The sequence below is a fragment of the Misgurnus anguillicaudatus genome, chromosome 8, assembly GCF_027580225.2.
Source record: "Misgurnus anguillicaudatus chromosome 8, ASM2758022v2, whole genome shotgun sequence".
In the NCBI taxonomy this organism is placed as follows: Eukaryota; Metazoa; Chordata; class Actinopteri; order Cypriniformes; family Cobitidae; genus Misgurnus; species Misgurnus anguillicaudatus.
The window spans coordinates 7,035,329-7,056,669 of record NC_073344.2 but is presented as its reverse complement, the minus strand read 5'-3'; the positions used below and the strand labels follow the sequence as shown (position 1 = coordinate 7,056,669).

The 21,341-nt window shown below is 37.0% G+C and overlaps 1 protein-coding gene across 2 annotated transcripts in view; it reads left to right on the top strand.

The window, feature by feature from the left end:
• Positions 1-5,495: 5,495 nt before the first annotated feature.
• The window catches only part of pde4ba (phosphodiesterase 4B, cAMP-specific a), a 204,887-nt gene continuing 189,041 nt past the window's right edge, over positions 5,496-21,341 (top strand). The window contains exon 1 of one of the 2 annotated variants that reach the window (XM_055214348.2): positions 5,496-5,805. The gene's annotated coding sequence lies outside the window, so the exon portion shown is untranslated. Of the gene's footprint in view, positions 5,806-6,020; positions 6,038-21,341 lie in introns of those variants that run through there. The other variant, XM_055214349.2, reaches the window with a different exon arrangement.

Genomic DNA, 21,341 nt, shown 5'->3' with positions numbered 1-21,341 from the left:
ATTTCTACACTGTCAGAAAATGTTTTCTAGACTTTGTCTTCTGCATGGATGTTTCTCTAAAGGAGTAATGTGAGTATAGATTGCATTTTTACATTTATGCCCCATTTGCTTTGAATGACGTTTTGCTGCAGCTCAGAATAAACTCTACTTAAAAGTTGGCCGGTGCATATTTGTATGTAAATTATAGCAGTACTATAAGAGACTGTAAGATGATGATGTAAGAGTGATGAGTCATGCCTGAGGGTCGAGTGAGCGGTTGTTGCGGTGAAGGCCTCTGATTCGGGTGGGTGGCTGTCACGCCTCTTCCATTAGATGAGTAACAACACCCCATTGAGTGAATAGTACGGCAGGAATGCTGATGCGGATGCCAAGACGCTAAAATGAAGTAAACCTATAGTCATCTACAGTATAATGCATCCTTCAGAAATTACACTTAAAAAGAAGAAACTTAAATATTAAAAAACATCACCGAAGGTCACCATGTGACGCAAGTGGTTGCACTGTCAGAAATACAATTTTCAAGCTGTCACAAGGGCAGCCCCCGTTAAAAATATCATAATATATACCATAGGCATTGTGATGTATACATTTTTTACCAACATTTACCTCGTATGTACTAATATAAACTCTTTAGGAGCACAGGTGTACTTTTTAAAAGGGCACCATCCTAAGGACAGCCTGGGAATCTTTTTTTACCATTTTTTCCTGACAGTGTGGGTCAGGTTTTGCTTATTTGTGGGGATCATTGGAAACCCTTCAGTTAATCTACACTCTGGGAATTATAGCAATGAAAAATGGCGGTACTAAGTATTGATTTGATGATATAGTTTTTGCAAAAGTTTGGTTTAGGGGTTGGTTCCTTGTAATCTGAAAACCAATGGAAAGAATTTAGTGGCGGCAGAGACAAATTTGGGAGTTGCTTGTGCACAGATTCCTTTCTCTCTGCTTATCATAAGTCCCCATAGTACAAAACAAAAACTTTTGTTTTTAAGGTTTTCATAGATTCAGGGTACACTGTAAAAAATAAACCGTAAATTTTACAGTAGAAAACCAGCAGCTGTGGTTGCCAGAACTTTACCGTCAAAAATACGGTAGCAATGTTATTGGTTTTATGGGATTGCACCCATTGTACTGTATATTTTGTACTGTTTTTTCATAGTTTATAACTGTCTATTTAACATGTTTATGTTGCTAAAAACAGTTTATATCTGTCAAATTTATTGTTAAGTTTTATGTTGTACAAATGATGGTTCAGTACCATCTATTTTACAACTCAGAACTGCACTCTAAAATATTTGCTGTAATTTTGCAGCTGGTTGCCAGTAACTTACTGTAGAAGATAAAGTCTAAAAATGTTGCATGTTCATTTAACTTTGAACAAAATGTTGCCAGTAAATAACATAAATGTAAAATCTACGGTAAGTTACTGGCAGCTAGTTGCCAGTAATACCCAGTAATACTGTAATTTCTACAGAAATTTTTTACAGTGTGTCTAATTTGTAAAAAAATCTTTAAAATAAATTACCAGTACTTTTTCCGTTATGTTTATTTCCTTTAATTCCTTTAAAATACTGTAGATTTACAGTACATTCTTTGTAGTCTTTACGGACACTTTAATCCGCCTATGAAACGCTACAATGGTGACATTCAACAACAATGCTTCATGCTGCAATGCATGCTGGGTACCAGGATTGTCAGAAAGAAGATTTGTCTACTAAATCACATGTGGATGCTGGAATAGTTGAACACTTGTATCTTGTTTTGACAGCAGCTGTTTAGAAGTTAAACTTATCGTCCATGTTTAGAAAATAATTGTAATTTTAGGTTTAAAAGTAATTTTAGTGTGATACAAGTAGGAAGTTGATGGCAAATGCCTGCATGATGACCACTATAGTGCAGACTGATATTAATTTTTAAACTCTATCAACAAGGATTTAGTAAAATATAAACAGATGGTTAAGAATATTGGTAACAAATATATTCTCTAAGAGTTTTTATGTTACATCAATAACGCATAATGTCATATCTATTATTACGCTGAAATTGCTCAAGATTTTTTTTTTTCATTTTTATGGTAATACAGTATATTGTTAATTTTACTGCAATAAACCGTATTTTTATATGTTTTAACTGTTAAATTTAAGGTCTTATTCTGTAAAACTAATTACAGTTTTTCACAGTGAATCCTACAATTATCACATGTTTTGTGAAATACGGTTTTATTCTGTAGCATTTATACGGTATTTTACTGTTCAATTTACAGACATTATGTATTATGAAGGATTAAAAAATATCTCATTTTAAAAAAGGTGCAACACAATGTTCTCTTGCTGTTACAGCAAAACATGTGCAATGCATGAACATGTAAACACATTTCGATTTCTAATCTAAACAAGGCCTCTATGGGGGTTATTAATCGGCTAATTGCTGGTTGGTAACTAATGAGAAGACTAGTCTGTGCTGTGTGTTACAGTGTGTAATTGTGTCCTCAGGGACCCTGAGATATCCTCTCCTGCTCTGTCTACAGTTATTGTGATGTGCATGGGAAATCTTATGAGAGTGTGCCCCTGAATATTGTATTTATGTGCGTTTGTTTACAGGCATTTTTGTGTTTGTGTGTCTAGACTCTTAAGTTAATGCAGGATGATATTGTTAATAGTACATGTAAATGTATTATTGCCAGTGGTGAGGCTAAATGCTTGCTTTAGCAAAATGTGTCAACAAACAACAAGCGCTGACTGACGTGTGTCCTAGCCTATACGTGGGCTGTGCATGTTACATACACTGGGCCGTATTAAATATCTAGGTGCATGTAAAAAAATCTATAAATGCTTGTGTGGATGAGCGCAGGGGAAAGATTTTAGGATATTTTGGAAGTTGGAGTCATTTCATTTTTAATGTATAGTATTCCCTATTTGCTGTTTCATTTTGCTCTTTCAGAGAGGGAGAGAGAGAGAGAGAGAGAGAGAGAGAGAGAGAGAGACTGACACAGACTTTCTCTCTCTGACACAGGCTAGCAGATGGTCATGTTTCTTAATCATGGTCATGATGCTTAAACACTAAATCCTCAGTGCAAAAATTCTGCCAGACTAGCTTTGGTTTCTGCATGACCACTTCAAACATATACACTGACCTCTACTTATTCATCCAACTGGATCAATCTAGGTCAATAACAAGGCATTACCATGCTTAAAAACTGAAATTCTGCTAACGCATCATTATAAATGTAGGTAAGTTGAAGTTCCTTAGGTTACTACACTAGCAGAAATTTTGAAAAACTTAAATGTCACTTCACTAGTTCTCTGGGGTAACTCACAAGATGCATTTCCTGTCACAGGTTCCACTAGCAATCTCAGCAAGGCGGTACTTAAAGGGCACCTATTTCATTGCTAAAAAACAATGGTATTTTTTGTATTTGATATAATACAATGTGTTTGCATGGTTTATGTTTCAAAAAACACATTATTTTCCACATTTTTGTAGCTCCAGATATCACTGTCTTCCTGAAACGCACTGATTTTGTACAGCACTGTGTACCTGATTGGTCAGCTAAACTGTACGTTGTGATTGGCCAGAATACCTCTGACGTCAGCTGGAAATGTGACGCTCCTGACCATGTTTGAAAGATTCGCTCCCAATTCAATGTTAACAGGAGTTAACATACAGACTGAGTCCGAAGCAAGAGGAATTATTATAATGTCGGTCTTGTCTACATCACCGATTTCAAGAAGTAAACTGTTGCCTACAATCCTCGTCATTGTTTACTTTGGAGTATGTACCTTTTGCATATTGTTGACATGTAGTAATACACACGTACACCAAAGGAAATGTAAAATCACGAATCGGACAATAGGTGCTCTTTAAATATAATATAGGAGCCACCTAAATTCTGTTTATTGTTGTCAGGGTTCTGTTAAATTTCAGTTTCTTGAATTTCCCCTTCTGTTAAGTTCTTTACCATTATTAGTCACCTTCGTTATGATGTTCTCATTTGTTCCTAGTTTCTGATTGGTACCACCTGTGTCTTGTTTATTTCCCTTGTCTGCCCCTGTGAATTTATATTCCGGTTTTAGTTCCGTTCCGTTCTTGGTTTTGGTTTAGAGTGTGGTGTATGTATGTATTGCTCCTTTATCTCTAGCAATCTCCTGAAATATCTATTAAAGAATATTTTAATAGTTACAATGTAACAACTGTAAGAACATTTTCGCTTTCAAAGTTGCAGGAGTTACATGAGTTTTACAGGAGTAGTAATAATCATACTTTTTGTTTCATACCAGCACTGTTTATTAAATGTGTGAACACTGTTAAGTAAGCAATAAGGTACGAGAGGCTGTGCTGTATCGTGAATAAGTAACGGCTGAAGGGCGTTGTTAGGCACGACGCGAAGCACTTGCCTCGAGTACCTTATTGCTTTTATAAAACGGTTACCACACAATATTAAAGTAAAAAAAATATTAGTGCAACTTTCATGAAGTTAAATCAATAAAATCATTCCTTCCGCTAGAAAAAATTGTCCCTGACTGCGAACAACAACATAAAAGCTCAAATAAAAACAACAAATTGTTCTCAGACTTTGTCTCATTATATGTTTATGTGTTGCTAAGGGTGTTGCTAAGGGCGCAGTGATATTAAACAGAACCGTTGGGTGAAGCGGTCATAGCAGTGTTTTATCGTGAATAAAGCACACTATTGACCAATCAGAATCAAGGATTGGAACTAACCGTTTTATAATCTGTATTAAAGTGTCTGGAACTCTTATGGCAAGTTGTTTATAATGAAGTTATATTATCTAAGCATTTAAAAGATCTTAGGCAAGGTATTCCTTGACGTTTTTGAGTGAGTTGCACAAATGTCTGTTTTCTCAAGCAAGATCTTTTTCCTCGCATTTCCAAAAGTCTATGGTCATCAAAACAATAAAGGTAAAGCTTAACATAAAAAAGTTTGTTTTTTTTAAACGTGAGTACTTTGTAGGTTGCCACATTTGTATTGGTGCATATTAATGGAGGTTTATTGTTTTACAGCTTAAACTTGAGAACCCAGATAGCTTTGAATAGGCTATGTTTAAAAGCCTTTGGGCAGGTTTTAGTTGTGGCAGCTTAAATATATTGATTACATGTTCGGCTATTGGGATATTGTCACAAAAGGTCAAGTGTGTTCAATGAGCTATATTTAGGGCACTGGCAATCTTCAATAGCTGTTTTGAAGTCAATACTTGAAAATTGACTAAATAAAAAAATACAAACATCTTTAAATAAACTGTTCAGTAGGTTAATTAAGGTTTCTTTAGGAACCAATGGCGATAAAAAAAGAGTAATCGCAGTAAACTGAGCATTCATCCTCCAATCCAGTGACTTTAACACGCATCCCACGTCCCTGTCTATATAAGCACTCTGTACTGGAAAACTGGAGATCCTCCTCTGCTTTGACAGATACACGTTCAGTGCTCGCGAACGGAAGCGCGCGCCTGCAGCGCGTGAAAATCGTCTACACCTTGCCAAAGCGAAATATACAAAATTTAAACGTATATATTTTTTTAAATATAGTTGGAGTGCTCGTTTGTGACCTGATTCCACCTTTCAGTTTACACACACACACTGAAACCAACAGCGTTGACGGAAGGAAGCAGAGCACCGGGACAGAAAGATGCTGGTTCCTCTTCACTGACCGTCTGCTGGTCCTCATGGGCTGTACACGCAACCCCAAAACGACACAACACTCGTGTTCTTATCGATCACGAGTTTAAGAAAGGAGATCCTTTTGTGCCTTTTAGTCGCCCACGTGGGAGAAAGTGGATCCGTATTTGAGGTGAGAATGTGATATTTGAGTCTTCTGCTTTTGTTCTATTGTTTCCTTTATGTTCGTACTGTGTAAGACTGGACTGCGTGCTGTTAGCGATTTGGAATTCTTAGGCGGGATGCTGACTGAGTGATGAACTCCTCGTGAGGATTAACGTTATTCAGTGATGTGTGTTAAGTTGGCTTGCTTTATTTGACTACAACGTTAAAAAGCGACCACATTGGGAAAGGTTATTGACGACGTGAGTACTTTTATCGACAATTTTTCTTTTGTTCAATTACGATTCTTGTTCTGTTTTACAATAGCTACAGCCTTTTGAACTGCACGGCACGGAAGAGTTAATTTATATACAAATGAAAGGCGATATGGCGCGAGGAAGATGTTAAAACGTAAATAAGATAATATTAATATTAGGCTATAGGCTTTATTAGACAAATAATGTGAAATGGTAGTCGAGTAAAAGTTAGGTGACTCGATTTGAATATAAGACAAACCTTTAAAATATAAATTGGTAAGTGACTTTAGCCATATTAAGTGGTAAATTATTCTAATCAAATAAATGTCAGACATATTTAATAAAAAAATCATATTTTTGTAATTGTCTGTGCCAAAAAATGTTTTATTCAGATTTATTCTCTGACTTTTTGCCTCAGGCAAAGTGTTTGTTAACAGTACATTTTTGCATTTTTTTTATTTTTATAAAATTTGGTTAAAAGTGATGTTAAAAGTGATAAAAGCGCCAATTTTGTTTATTTATTTGCCTGGAGTGATGTTAATCAGACAAAAGCAGACTAGAGTGTTTTTAGCTGGCAAACCATAATTTACTCACCACCACGTCATCGAAAATGTTGGTCTTTCTTTGTTCAGTCTGAAAGAAATTATGTTTTTTGAGGAAAACTTTCCAGGATTTTTCTCATTTTAACGGACTTTAATGGACCCCAATACTTAACAGTTTTAATGCAGTTTAAAATTGCAGTTTCAACAGAGTTCTTATCTTAAGGGTCTTATCTAGCGAAATAATTATTACTTTTGGCAAGAAAAATAAAAAAATATGCACTTTTAAAATACTTCTCGTCTTCCTCCGGTCCTGTGACGCACCAGCGCGACCTCACATAATATGTCATCATGTCAAGAGGTCACGGATGACGTATAGAAACTACGCCCCAGTGTTTACAAGTGTGGAGAAAGAGGATTGTTCCGACATTGTTGTATGCCGAATGATACTAATTAATGTCTTTGTGTCAGTTTATTGTTTAAAATGGTCCGCAAATGTGCGTTTCATGTAACACGTGACCTCTCCATGTCATTACACAATTACGTGAGGTCGCGCTGGCTCGTCATACAGCCGGGGGAAGAAGAGAAGTTGTGGTTTCAAAATGCATTTTTTTTTCTAGCCAAAAATGGCAATCGTTTCACTGGATAAGACCCTTATGCCTCGTTTGGGATCGTTTAGAGTCCTTTGAAGCTGCGTTGAAACTGCAATTTTAAACTGCATTAAAACTGTTAAGTATTGGGGTCCATTAAAGTCCATTAAAATGACAAAAATCCTGGAATGTTTTCCTCAAAAAACATAATTTCTTCTCGACTGAACAAAAAAATACATCAACATTTTGGATGACAAGGTGAGAACAGTACATTTTTGCATTTTTTTGTTATAAAATTTGGTTAAAAGTGATGTTAAAAGTGATAAAAGCGCCAGCTTTGTTTATTTATTTGCCCGGAGTAATGTTAATCAGACAAAAGCAGACTAGAGTGTTTTCAGCTGGCAAAGAATTCTGGAAATACCCTCAATTGTTTCATATTCGGTGATAAATGAGTATGTGGTTTTTAATGTTGACCACATTATTGTCCACAACCATTTATTTCTTAAATAAAATAACTCAGTCAGCATCCTGTCACATTTACATCTCACTTTATCTGCTTTGTCTATTGTCAGTGTAACTCTTATAACCAACAACCACATTTTAACACAAAAAGTAAAAATATGATCTATTTGTAGATGTAGTCTGTAAATCTACAGAATATGAAGCCCTGTGGTTCAGATGAGGTCACTGTTAAGGTCGAACTGAATTGTAGCCCACCTGTGGTAAACTAGATGTCATTTCATATAATTTTTCAAGGCTTTTATGTCAGCGTTTCATAAGCTGTATTAAGGCCAGTTGTTTTTGTAGACATTATACAATTATACAGACAATGACGTAAATGATAAATTTTTTTTTGCTACAGATATAGAAAAACTCCTCTTGTGACTTTATGGCAGAAGACAGCATATTGCAAACCTCTGACAGAAAATATAATATCTCTTCTAGAAAATGAGTGTGTGGGAGAACATATGTGTTTTAGTTTATCCTCCTCCTGATGCCAAAAGAGTTGGCTTTTCTCCTATTTTGAGGCTTAGCTCATGATTACTTGTCCTGTAGGGACGTACATGTTTGCGCCTATCATTTGATAGACCATCAATCAGAGTTTGGGTGAACAGATGGACCTTCGGTGACAAAAGGATGCCTGATGAATGTCATACGAGGATAACGCATTCACTGCCTGGTTTGCAAGAATGTGTGTGTATTTTGATGTGTGGTTGTGGAGTGGCATTCCCACTTAACAGAATGTGTGGTGTTTGATGTCTGTGTGTGCTGGTTGTTGAGTTTGGCTTTGTGCTGGTTTATTAAACAGTTAGCAAAAAGCTTTTCTCATTGTTTTTTTGATGTGCAATGTTTGGGACCTCTGGTAGAATTGTGAATCTGTTAGACCTCAGCCCATTATCATCAATCTCCTGTTTTTTACTTACAGATAGTAAATGGTGGTCTCATTATACAGGACAGATAGGAAAGGTTGTTAGTCCAGAGAAGCAAGGGCAAATGGTCATTGGTTAGATCTTAAAGATAAACAATCAGTCATAGTAAAGCTGGTGTCTGGCTTTGTGCCTGTCAAGTTGATCACCATTACAGGTTTACAGGTTACAGAGTTGAGGGCTTCATCAGCTTGGCAGGTACAAAGGGTTAAAGTCCATGTGAACAGGAACTCGCGATCAACTTTACTTTGAGGTTGTGACGTATAAAGCGCAATATCACACGTAAATAGTTGGTGTGGTGTGTGTTTTTCAATGTGCTGTGACTGGATATAGAAAAGTAGGTGTTTCATTCATGGAAGTGCAGCAGACTGCAGAAAGTTGGAGGGGGTGGAGTTAACAGGTGTTCCCGCCCAAGCCGACGTAATCATAGAATGATCACTACAAGAGGGCTGAAGTACATTTTCAGATTTTGATTGAGGTTTATGAGGGGACATGAGTGAAAAAAAATCATACGCTTACACAGATAAATTGTTTATAATAAACACTGCATTATTAAATAAAAATATATAAATTGTCAGTTTTGATTTCATTGGGACTTTAAAGGGGATGTAATGATGTAGTGACGAACAGGGAAGCGCAGAGAGAAAAACATAACGACAGTCAGGAAATTTCTGCGTTCGTCACTACTGTGCATTCACACCAGCCGCGTTTGAGGCGTCAAATTCACATATACCGCGTCTAGTTTTCTGTTTGAACATTTTTTATTTACTGGCTTCATTTGCGCGTGAAATTCTAGTCATCGAGACATGTCCACGTGGAAATTTGCGTCATGGGAGGGGCTTCTGCGACTCCGCTCGCTTCCTGTAATCACGTCACTACTAGAGCAAGCTCCTGATTGGTTAATCCAGCGCGTTTTTACGCCAAAGTTCAAATTTTTCAACTCGCGCGTTTCCCACGCCAATGCTCAATTTGCGGCATTCACACGAACTAGACGCGCATATGAGGCGGAATTGTGTCTACCGCGTCGCGCTAAACACCTTATTCACGCTGCGAGACCTCCAGACGCGCATCAACGCGTCTTCACATTGACTTAACATTGAAATCACTCGCGCTTGACGCCTCTATCGCGGCTGGTCTGAACGCAGCATTACGCCACTATGTTTCGTAAATTACGTCATTGTTCGAAACACACTCTCTCGTGAAGGCGCATCAACCATTAACGGAACCTAGTTATTGTAGTTTGTAAAGTTTTAAATATTAAAGATAAATAAAGATTTTTGAAAGTTTTTCTTTCAAAATTGCATCGATTGCCCTCAGAAGGCCTTTATTAACCCCCCATGGAGCCGTGTGGATTACTTCTGTGAAAGATGGATAGAGTTTTGGGCTTCAAATCAAAAAGCACCATTTGCTACTATTATAAAGCTTGGAACAGCCAGCACATTTATTAATATAACTCAGATTGTGTTTGTCTGAAAAAATCATATACATCAGGGATGGTAAATCATAAGGTAATTTTCATTTTTGGGTGAACTATCCTTTTAACAAGGTGTCATTGTTAGTACAGAGAAAGAGAGAGAGGTAATTCGGATGACCCTGTCTGTGCAATCCAGGCTAAAGTCTCTTATTTTGATTACGAGATGAAAAGCATCAAAGTTTGACTACAATCACTAATTTCACTTTAATTTCAATCATTGTGTTGTCTTTACTCAGTCAATATTGAAGATATCAAGGTAATTTTTTTCACAGAATTTAGAAATCTGAATATCACAAAAGCTGGGTTTTCACAGACAGGATCCCAAAATTACTGTATGTGTTTTTTAGCTGGATCTGCTCCTGTCTGATAACTATACATTAAACATTGAATATCTGTTAGTTGGCCTGTTGTTGTGTCATGTCTTTCAGCGGTTTTGGATTCAATTGCGTGTGCTGCAATCTTATTGCATCACATCTGGTTAGGACAGGTTGTGTCAGGGTGATGATTGGAGGGTAGAAAATATCCTCTATCGTGATTATGTGCCTGTTTATAGTATACACATGTGTGATAGAGCGTAAGAACACAAAAAAGAGACCCAAAGCAATAGCATGTCAAATTAGCCAAGGATGGAGTTTGAGTGTTTCTATTTAATGAGGATATCAACATTGAACATGCATACATATATACCGAGACAAGTGAACCGAACGGTTCAGATTTTTTTCATGAACCGTGCCACCCCTAGCATTTAGGGGTGTGGTCCTGTCCAAGACAATCTCCTGAACTCCAAACTGAATGTCAGATTGGGAAAGAACGATGATTCGCAATTTTGAGATTCAAGCTGATAGAAGAGCAACTTTGACTGAAATAACCACTCATTACAACCGAGGTATGCAGCAAAGCATTTGTGAAGCCACAACACGCACAACCTTGAGGCGGATGGGCTACAACAGCAGAAGACCCCATCGGGGACCACTCATCTCCACTACAAATAGAAAAAAGAGGCTACAATTTGCACAAGCTCACTAAAACTGGATAAATCAAGAATGGAAAAATGTTGCCTGATCTGATGAGTCTCTCCATTTCTGTTGAGACATTCAGATGGTAGAGTCAGAATTTGGCGTTTACAGAATGAGAACATGGATCCATCATGCCATGTTACCACTGTGCAGGCTGGTGGTGTAATGGTGTGGGGGATGTTTTCTTGGCACACTTTAGGCCCCTTAGTGCCAATTGGGCATCGTTTAAATGCCACGGCCTACCTGAGCATTGTTTCTGACCATGTCCATCCCTTTATGACCACCATGTACCCATCCTCTGATGACTTTTTCCAGCAGGATAATGCACCATGTCACAAAGCTCGAATAATTTCAAATTGGTTTCTCAACCCAATAGAGCATCTTTGGGATGTGGTGGAACGGAAGCTTCGTGCCCTGGATGTGCATTCCACAAATCTCCATCAACTGCAAGATGCTATCCTATCAATATGGGCCAACATTTCTAAAGAATGCTTTTAGCACCTTATTGAATCAATGCCACGTAGAATTAAGGCAGTTCTGAAGGCAAAAGGGGGTCAAACAAAGTATTAGTATGGTGTTACTAATCCTTTAGGTGAGTGTACTGTTGTATGTTCAGGAAGTAAAAAATGTCGACATTTTAGTCCCCTGTGATGAAATGATTCATTTTTATAAGCGTCTTTCCCCTCATCTCCTGCCTTATTTTTAAGATTTGCTGCTGCACAGATCCTTGTTTATTAAACGACTGACATTTACAGGCCTTGTAACACTGATGGTTTGTGATTAGCGGTCCTAAAAGGCCACTGTAAATTTATTTGATCACCGGTAACTAGCTTAAGAGGAATTTATATTCTACAATAAATTTGGCCTTGAAGGTATAATATGCAGACTTTTATAATGCTCAAATTGGTCATAACATTTGTGGCAATTATGCAAAGTCGTTTAATGCTAGTAGGCTTATTAGGGCAAGCACCAATGGTGTTCTTCAATAATTTGACCATAAGGTTAAAACTTTACACGGATGTAATTTTCCTGTAAGTTTGTAGACTTAAAAAATACTTTAAATTTCATGTTTCTCAGGCCTCTTTGTGCCATGAAATGAGCCTTGCATGTGAAATGAGGAAGGAAGAGCACATAGACAGTTGCTGATGAGTAAAGTTGCATGCTTGTGGTTGAATGGAAGCGGCTTCTAGGGCAAACTGAATGATCTGAATGCTGAAATGACAAAATGAGTAACAAGATCTAACAGTGTTCAATTTTGGCAAACCAAGAGCTATTGGTTTCGTAGGTGTTAAGTTTGAGAAAAGACCATGGGTTCATTGTAACCTTACTGTATGTCATGTTGTTGCAACTGTTATTTTTCCTCTTTTTATATATGTGCTGAATTAAATGTTGTGCAGATGAACTTTGTAAGAGCTGGCAGTGCTCCATTGTGTGGTTTTATGTAACAGTTCAATAAATCCATAACGAAAACAAAGGAGTAGTTTTCACGTTGGTTGTAATAAGTAGATGCGTTTTGACAACTATTTGGCAAATTTGTCACTGTTTGAGTGGCGTTTTCATTAGCTGCCTAGGACAAATTGATCTTATTTTATTTTATGCAATTGTACCTTGTGGGAAATATGAATCTCATTTCATATTTTGTGCTGGCTGGTGTAATGTATTATTTGAATTGCAGAGTACTGTTCTAGCTCAGCAGTGATTTTGTGATTATTATGTATGCTTAATGTATGCTGTGCATGTTATATTTATAGGTTTTTTGAAGGTTATGGTCTGCAAATGTGGACATGCAAATTTGATCGTGTATTTGCATTTACTTGGGAGTTCATTCATACAGTAGGTCAGGTCTGTCAGCTCTCAAACTGAGAGAGTATGAACAAATAGTGGGTGATCTGACACCAAAAGCAAAAGTTTTTTCTCATTGTGTTAATGTATTTGCATTTCTGTGTTAAAATATATTCAAGTCTATGTAACCTTGAATATTGTTGTTCCTGGAATAACATTCCTGTCATTTAGATTCAGCCAATTAACCAATCAGATTTTAGTGTTCAAGCTTAGGGATGCACTGGTGCAAAATGTATGTATACATATGATATACCAATATTGAGTTACGGAATTACATCTGCCGACACCGATTGATAGTTGGATGGTTCTGATTTTCACACCTTGCTTCAAATTATGTTGAAAAATCCTAGCAGTGCAGAGCTTACAAACCGCAATTTTGTTGGGATTGTTACCCATTCCATCCATTTTCTTCTGACCAATTGTTCCACCCATTTTGATTGCCTGGATATAATCGGTTCGGATTGCTGGTTGTTATTAAACAATCGGGAGATGTCCAATAGTGGAAAATTGCTTTTATCTGCCCAAAACCAATTATAGGTTGATACAACTTTTTGAATGGTTTTCTACTTTGAGGGATATGTAGGATTGTTAAGGATTGTTGTTCTAAGACCAACAAAGATTTTGTTCAAGGTTTGCCTGTATTCTATACTTTCTGTATTTTGAGATTTGTCTTTTCTTTATCTAATGGTTTATGTTTTGTGCAAGAATATAGAATATAGTTCATAATTCTATTTGATTGACTAGTCCTTTTGTTGATCTCTTTATCCACGTATTTTTGACGTAAATGTGAGTGCCGCCATCTTTGAGCTCCTTTGTGTAAGACTTTCATTGAGCCACTACAGCTAATGGTAGTCGTATTGCGAGGGACACAAGTGTGCCGTTTTGACAGGCTTTTTAATGTTTATTATGAAATCCAGGATTGGCATAAATTGTGCAGTTAAGGGTTGCCATAATAGCTGGTACAAATGCAGTAAATCTCTATAAAACATTTGTTTTAACCATAATAGACGCACAAGAGCCGAATGTGTATGTGGTGCACATGCATCCATTATCTGTAACCACACATCCATTAAAACCATTTAATGACACGGCCAGTGAACAATAAATACAATAATTGTTAAAAAAACTAATATTATGCGGTTTATTTATTCTGCTATATTATTACAAAAATGCCATTACAGTACAGAATATACGACATAAAGTGCTTATTAATAATTTGTAATGTGTTTGCGTGTACTTTTTGTTATGTTTTTAAGGTCCCGTTCTTTCTGTGTTTTTGAAGCTTTGATTGTGTTTAAAGTGCACAATATAACATGTGTTCATGTTTCTCGTGTAAAAAAATGTGCTATTTTCCACACAATTTACTTATCTGTATATCGCTGTTTTCACTGTCCTAAAAAGGAGCTGATGTCTTCCTTGTTCTATGAAGTCCCTCTTTCAGAAATACGTAATGAGTTCTCAGGGTTTCCCACAGCACTGTTCAGTTCGGGCGGCCCACCTAAAGGCCGGGGTATACCTTTTTTCCGCGTCCGGCTCGCGCGCGCACACGTCCGCACAGCTTTTCGAGTATACTCCCCACGGCTACACGCGGATGGCCGCGTTCGACACTATACGCAATACAAATTATTTCTTATTCAAATTATTAGTCTAACAGGCTGTCAGGGCAGCACTGATTTGGCGACATTTACAGTACATTAAAACATTAGAATAGGTGAAGAAAAGTAACTGATCCACCATTGCAAACACAGTTTAGAACAAACAACAAGACAACAAAGAACAGGAATCAAACAAACATGCTCCAGGGCTTTCTGTTCTTGGAAGAAGTAAAAGTTAAAGAACAAAAACGATAGTGTGTGTGCAAATGCTGTCTATTTCCTTTGTATAATTGTTTATAGTGGAGTGCCCTGTCTAAATATTTTCACGCTCATGCGCTGTTGTACGCGGACTGTACGCGCGGTTCCAAATTTTGGGCTGCACGCGGACCCTCTTGATGAAGAAAATGACGTCATGCGGACGGCGCACAAACGCGGACGTCCCTAGTATACTTTCGGCTTAAGCTGGGATACCCTACCACCTTAACTAGGTCTTCCAAAAAAAAAAAAATTGCTGCACAAAAGACCGTCAAGTGCATCTCGGAGAATAGCGTGGACGCGCTTCACACCGCGAACGGGCACGCGCCACATGGCCGAAATGAGAGAAAGACATGGTCCGTCACTGTCTGGAGGATAACTAGCCTGTTGATAAAACATTTAATTAATTAATAATCTAGTATGTTTTCATTTTCTGTCATAGTTTCTTCAAAAATAAGTTTTATTTGTGTGTTTTTAAATAAAAATATTTTCATCATGCCGCGTACGCCCCGCCCCTTTGATTGCCACGCCCCCAGCCCGCCCACCTGCACAATCCTACCACCTTAACTAACAAATTTTCTGCGGGAAAGTTCTGATTGTGTAGTTTTTTTAGTGTGTTGTGATTCGACGGCAGCTTAGCTTAGCAGAGCCGTTTGAGCCAAAGCTGGTGACTGACGTATTCCTGTGGGCGGAGTTTAATCAAAAACTCTTATATTGACGTCATTCAACTGAGAAGGAGAGGGGTGTAGTCCAAACCAGCTGTTTGCTGTAGGCTTTGAAAGAGGATTTCTATTAAAGAAAATATATCGCCTGGCAGTGAACTTTGAGTGTTATCATTTTGCAGGTATTATTTATGCTCTAACAGCAACATTACACACTAACTAAAGTTTGAAAAATGGGATCAGGGAGAACCTTTAAATAATTTTTTTTAAAGCAAATAATTTTAAAAGCTCATGTCTTATACTGCATAATAATATTTTCATAAAATGAAAACAATACTGAATACATGTAATAATAGTTTAATATGTTTATTATGGTTCATTCATATAACTTACAGTGTGTTGAATGAGAAAGTTGCTGCTGACTGTCGGATTGCGTGAAGCTTGTGTTGCCATAAAAACTCAAACAAGTCCAAAATTGCTGTTTAAAAAAAGCTCACACCAAAGGGACAGTTGTGACATTTTACAACGTCGCCTGAAAAGGTTAAAAACACACATTCTTTTCCAGGTACAAACACTCGACTGACTTTCTAATTGTAAATATACTGGTATGTCTTTGTGCTTTTATATTTGCTCACCCCCACGGCAACAAAACGAAATGATTGAATATATCTACATATGATATATCAGGCCACTTCTTAATTTCATCCTCACACTGGTTCATACAGGGCAGGTGTAGTAAATATTTACAATACCTGTTGAATCAGGTTTTATGCGTGCTCCCACCACACTGTTATTTACCGGCTGGCATTGAAAAGGCCCACACAGTAGTCAACAGAATGTTTACAAAACTATACAGAGTCTCCACACATTGCATCTTTGTTGCTGGTTATTTAGCTACAGTACGGCTTTGCTTTTTACCCAGCAAGCAAAAACTGAGACAGTGAAATGACTTATAATAGACCCAAAGTCAACAGGTGTTTAAGGTGTTTGCTTTTATTTCTTTTACATGTTCTAAACGTATATGCATCCTCTATTCTTGGGCTATGATTAGGCGTCTATTAGACTTTTACTGACAGCCCTTGTTTTAGTCAAAATTGCTTGCTGGGTTAGTTACTGACACTGCTTTTGGCAGATTTGACCACATCTAGATCCATTTGGAAGAATTCAGTAGATGTCACGCTAGAATCATAGAAAATGTAAAAAAGCCTGTCTGGGGCTGCACATACAGTAAGTTGTTCCTCAAGAGAAATTACATGAATTATTGTTACAGAGTAATTTGCCTTTTGGTTAAGAGTCACAGATGTGTAGTTGTTACATATATGCGGCTTTCACGTCAGATCAAGTGACTTTTTAGAAATGAATGCACATTACTACTGTAGATTGACCTTGGTGTTGTTAACAGTGTTTTGAAAAGATGGTGTTAAGATGATTTGTGGCTTTACTGTAGTAGCTGTGACATTCTGCGGATCTGACATTATTTTAACATGTGAAACAGCCATTGTGTTATCACAGCTATTGCTTTGAGAGACTAATTATTCAGTTTAAAAATTACAGTAAAATCCCAGGATCACAGTTCAGCTTAAATCGTCTTTGTTAGAAAATTATAAATGCCTGGCTTACCCTCATATCATTGTAAACCCAGATGGCTTTTATTACTTGAAGAAATCATAAAAGGAAAGGTTTTAGGAGAATGTTTGAATTTTCATTTGTGGGATTTACTTCAAGCAAATGTGATCCATTGTGCTGTAAGTGGATCAAAAAAGTTAATCAAAGTTGTCCTAAGACAAGAAAGAGTATTGTTAAAAATATTAAGACAACTTTTATGAAAGGCTTTGAGCCACTTCAAATGTATAACCAGAGTGACCAAGGCGGCTGTTTGAAGAGGGTTCACGATTAAATCGGCTTGTTAAAGGAATATTCCATTCCAATCCAGATAATTTACTCACCACCATGTCATCCAAAATGTTGATGTCTTTCATTGTTCAGTTGAGAAGAAATTACGTTTTTTGAGGAAAACATTGCAGGATTTTTCTAATTTTAATAGACTTTAATAGATCCCAACATTTAATACTTAACTCAACACTTAACAGTTTTTTTCAACGGAGTTTCAAAGGACTATAAACGATCCCAAACGAGGCATAAGGGTCTTATCTAGCGAAACGATTGTCATTTTTGACAAGAAAAATAAAAAATATCCACTTTTAAACCACAACTTCTCGTCTAAATCTGGTCGTGATGCGATAGTGTGACCCCACACAATACGTCATGACATCAAGAGGTCACAGAGGACAAACGCGAAACTCCGCCCCAGTGTTTACAAGTGTTGAGAAAGAGGACCGTTCCGACGTTGTTGGTTGTCGAATGATATTAATTAATGTCTTTGTGTCAGTTTATTGTTTACAATGGTCGCAAATGTGCGTTTTATATATGTAACACGTGACCTCTACGTCACTACGCATTTACGTTAGGTCGCGCTGGACCGGACCTAGACGAAAAGTTGTGGTTTAAAAGAGCATATTTTTTATTTTTCTTGTCAAAAATGACAATCGTTTCGCTAGATAAGACCCTTATGCCTCGTTTGGGATCGTTTATGACCTTTGAAACTCCGTTGAAAAAAACTGTTAAGTGTTAAGTTAAGTATTAAATGTTGGGCTCTATTAAAGTCCATTAAAATGAGAAAAATCCTGCAATGTTTTCCTCAAAAAACATAATTTCTTCTCGACTGAACAAAGAAAGACATCTACATTTTGGATGACATTGTGGTGAGTGAATTGTCTGTATTTTTCTTTTAAGAAAATGGAATATTCCTTTAAGTCATGCACTGCTTCCAGGTTCAACTGATCTGAAATGCCATAGGGAAATAACAACAAAACACTCTAATATACACTCATATCATAGTGCAAAACTACCAAAAACACCCGATCCTAATTTTTATCTCCATAACAAAATCCGAGATGACCAGACATTGACTCATGAACATGGATTTTTTTTTACGAATTATAAATATATTGCTACTGGTGATTCATTGAGCCTAGAGACTGCAATGTACACTGTGAGTTTATATTTTTTTTCCTAAAGTGTATAACATAAATAAATAATGCTTATAGATGGCTGTTTAAATAATATACTTTATTGAAATGAGTGGATGCTTTTACCCGGAAACAGTATTCCTTACGTCATGACATTTAACAAGCAGACAGCATCATTGATGGAATAAAATCCTGTTGATCTCTCTTGTTAAAGGGACACTCCACTTTTCTTGAAAATATGCTCATTTTCCAGCTCCACTAGAGTTAATCATTTGATTTTTACCGTTTTGGAATCCATTCAGCTGATCTCCGGGTCTGGCGGAACCACTTTCAGCATAGCTAAGCATAATCCATTGAATCTGATAGACCATTAGCATCGCGCTAAAAAACAAAGAGTTTGGATATTTTTTCTATTTAAAACTTGACTCTTCTATAGTTACATTGTGTACTAAGACCGACGTAAAATTAAAAGTTGCGATTTTCTAGGCCGATTTGGCTAGGAACTATGCTCTCATTCTATCATAATGACCAAGGACTTGTTCTGTAACATGGCTGCAGCAGGCGTAGTGATATTACGCACTTCCCGAAGATAGTCCCCTTGTTTACTTTCAATAGCAGGGCACTGCGTACTATCACTATGCCTGCTGCAGCCATGTTAAAGCAGAAAAGTCCTCAATTATAACGCCAGAATGAGAGTATAGTTCCTAGCCATATCTGCCTAAAAAAATCGCAACTTTTAAAGGAGCCATTGCATGAAAATCTGACTTTTTTCATGTTTAAGTGCTATGATAGGGTCCCCAGTGCTTCTATCAACCTAGAAAATGTGAAAAAGATCAACCCAGTAACTTAATTTTGGTAAACCATTCTCCATAAGCACATGACAAAAATAGGTTGTTGAAATTTGTCTCTCCTTATGATGTCATAAGGAGCTCTTATTATAATAATACCACCCCTTAATCTGCACTATCCAACCACAGCACTGACATTTAGTGCAGAGAAAAAGAGAGAGAGAAAATAATAAACATCACAATTGAGTTTCAATTGGAACAAACCACTATCATTGTGATCAGTGCCCTTCATCTTCTCATTTGCATTTAAAAGGACACACCCAAAACGGCACATTTTTGCACAGACCTACAAAGTGTAAATTTTAACATGCTGTAATGAATTATCTATGGGGTATTTTGAGTTAAAACTTCAAAAATGTGCACTGGGGACACCAAAGATTTATTTGACATCTTATAAAAGTCTTGTGACATGGCCCCTTTAATTTTCCGTCGGTCATGTAACTACAGAAGAGTCAAGTTTTAAATAGTCTAAACTCCTAAACTCTGGTTATTTTTTGGTCTAATGGTCTAATCAGATTCAATAGATTATGCTTAGCTATGCTAAAAGTGGTACTGCCAGACCTGGAGATCAGCTGAATGGATTCTAAAACTGCAAAAATCAAATGTTTAACTCTAGGGGAGCTGGAAAATGAGCATATTTTCCCTTTAAGCAATCCTCTATTGAAATGAGTGGAGGCTTGGACATCAAAACAGTATTCCTTACGTCACAACATTAACAAGCGGATAGCATCATTGATTAGATAAAAACCTGTTGTTTTCTATTGTTAAGCAACCCTCTATTGTAATGAGTGGAGGCTTGGACCCCGAACATTAATAAGCGGATAGCATCATTGAAAACCTGTCGTTCTCCATTGTTTAGCAGGATCTTAAGTTATTGCAATCTTTAGGATACTGACTGATGTTTGCAGTATCAGTATTCCAGGAAACATTCAATAACTAACAAAATCCAGACTCAGTCCAGCAAATCTGTGTCATGTTTTACTCAGTTGTGAGTTATAGACATACTGTACGTGTGTGTGTGTGTGTGGATAGGAAACCTGTTTTTTCCACCGGGTGTCTGGAAGGAACTAATACATCATGTTGATGCTAGCCAAGCTGCTCTGTTTGATGCCTGAATGTGGCTTCAGAGAATTTATTTATTTTCATTTCTGTTACTAAAACATTTATTAGGCATAGTTTTTTGTCCTGTTCAATACACCACTGATGTGTATACCTGTATGTGTAAATGTGCACTGTAGGCACACCCAAAACTATAACAAAATCCTTTTATTTTTAGGCATACTTGGCCAAAAGTGTATCGATCCTTCTCTGTTTTGGTCAGTTGTGGCATTCAGTGGTTAAATATTTCTGAATAATGACCGCAATTTTACTGACCGGTCAGCCTATAAATGTATGTTTCTTCTGTGTCTTCCACGATTTGTCAAAATATCTTCTTTTGTGTTTATCAGAAAAAAGAAATTCATACAGATTTAGAACAACATGAGGATGAGTAAATGATGACAGAATTTTCATTTTAAAGTGAACTATCCTTAGAGGCTTTTGCATCTGAGCTCCTCATATGTTCTTTTGTAATAAATGCTTTTATATAGATTGTTTCAGCAGTTTTGATGAATAGGCTACTAAATGCTGGCTGAACTTAAATTTATTAGACACCATTTTATATGTTCAAATGGCCCAAAGGTTGCAATAATGTTTTTTCTTACTGAACGCCTGCCTGACCTCAGAGCATATGCTCCCTGTAAAATTGTCCCCCAAACAAAGAAAAGCTGCCCAGATGTTAAATACCTCCCTGCTAGCAATTTCACTATATCAGTGTCATTTTCCGGCAAGAGTCAACAGTTTGGCATTCTGCTCCCCAGGTGTGCCTTCTGTGTCATTTTAAGAGGGCTGTGGCAACCGTGCCTTATTGTGTTGCATATTTCATGATGGTTTCAGACAGCGGAAAAATCAGCTAGCACCATCTGCTATCCGCACGTATACAACACGAAACGTCAATAACTTTAATACAAAACAAGGTTAGAAAAACACATTTG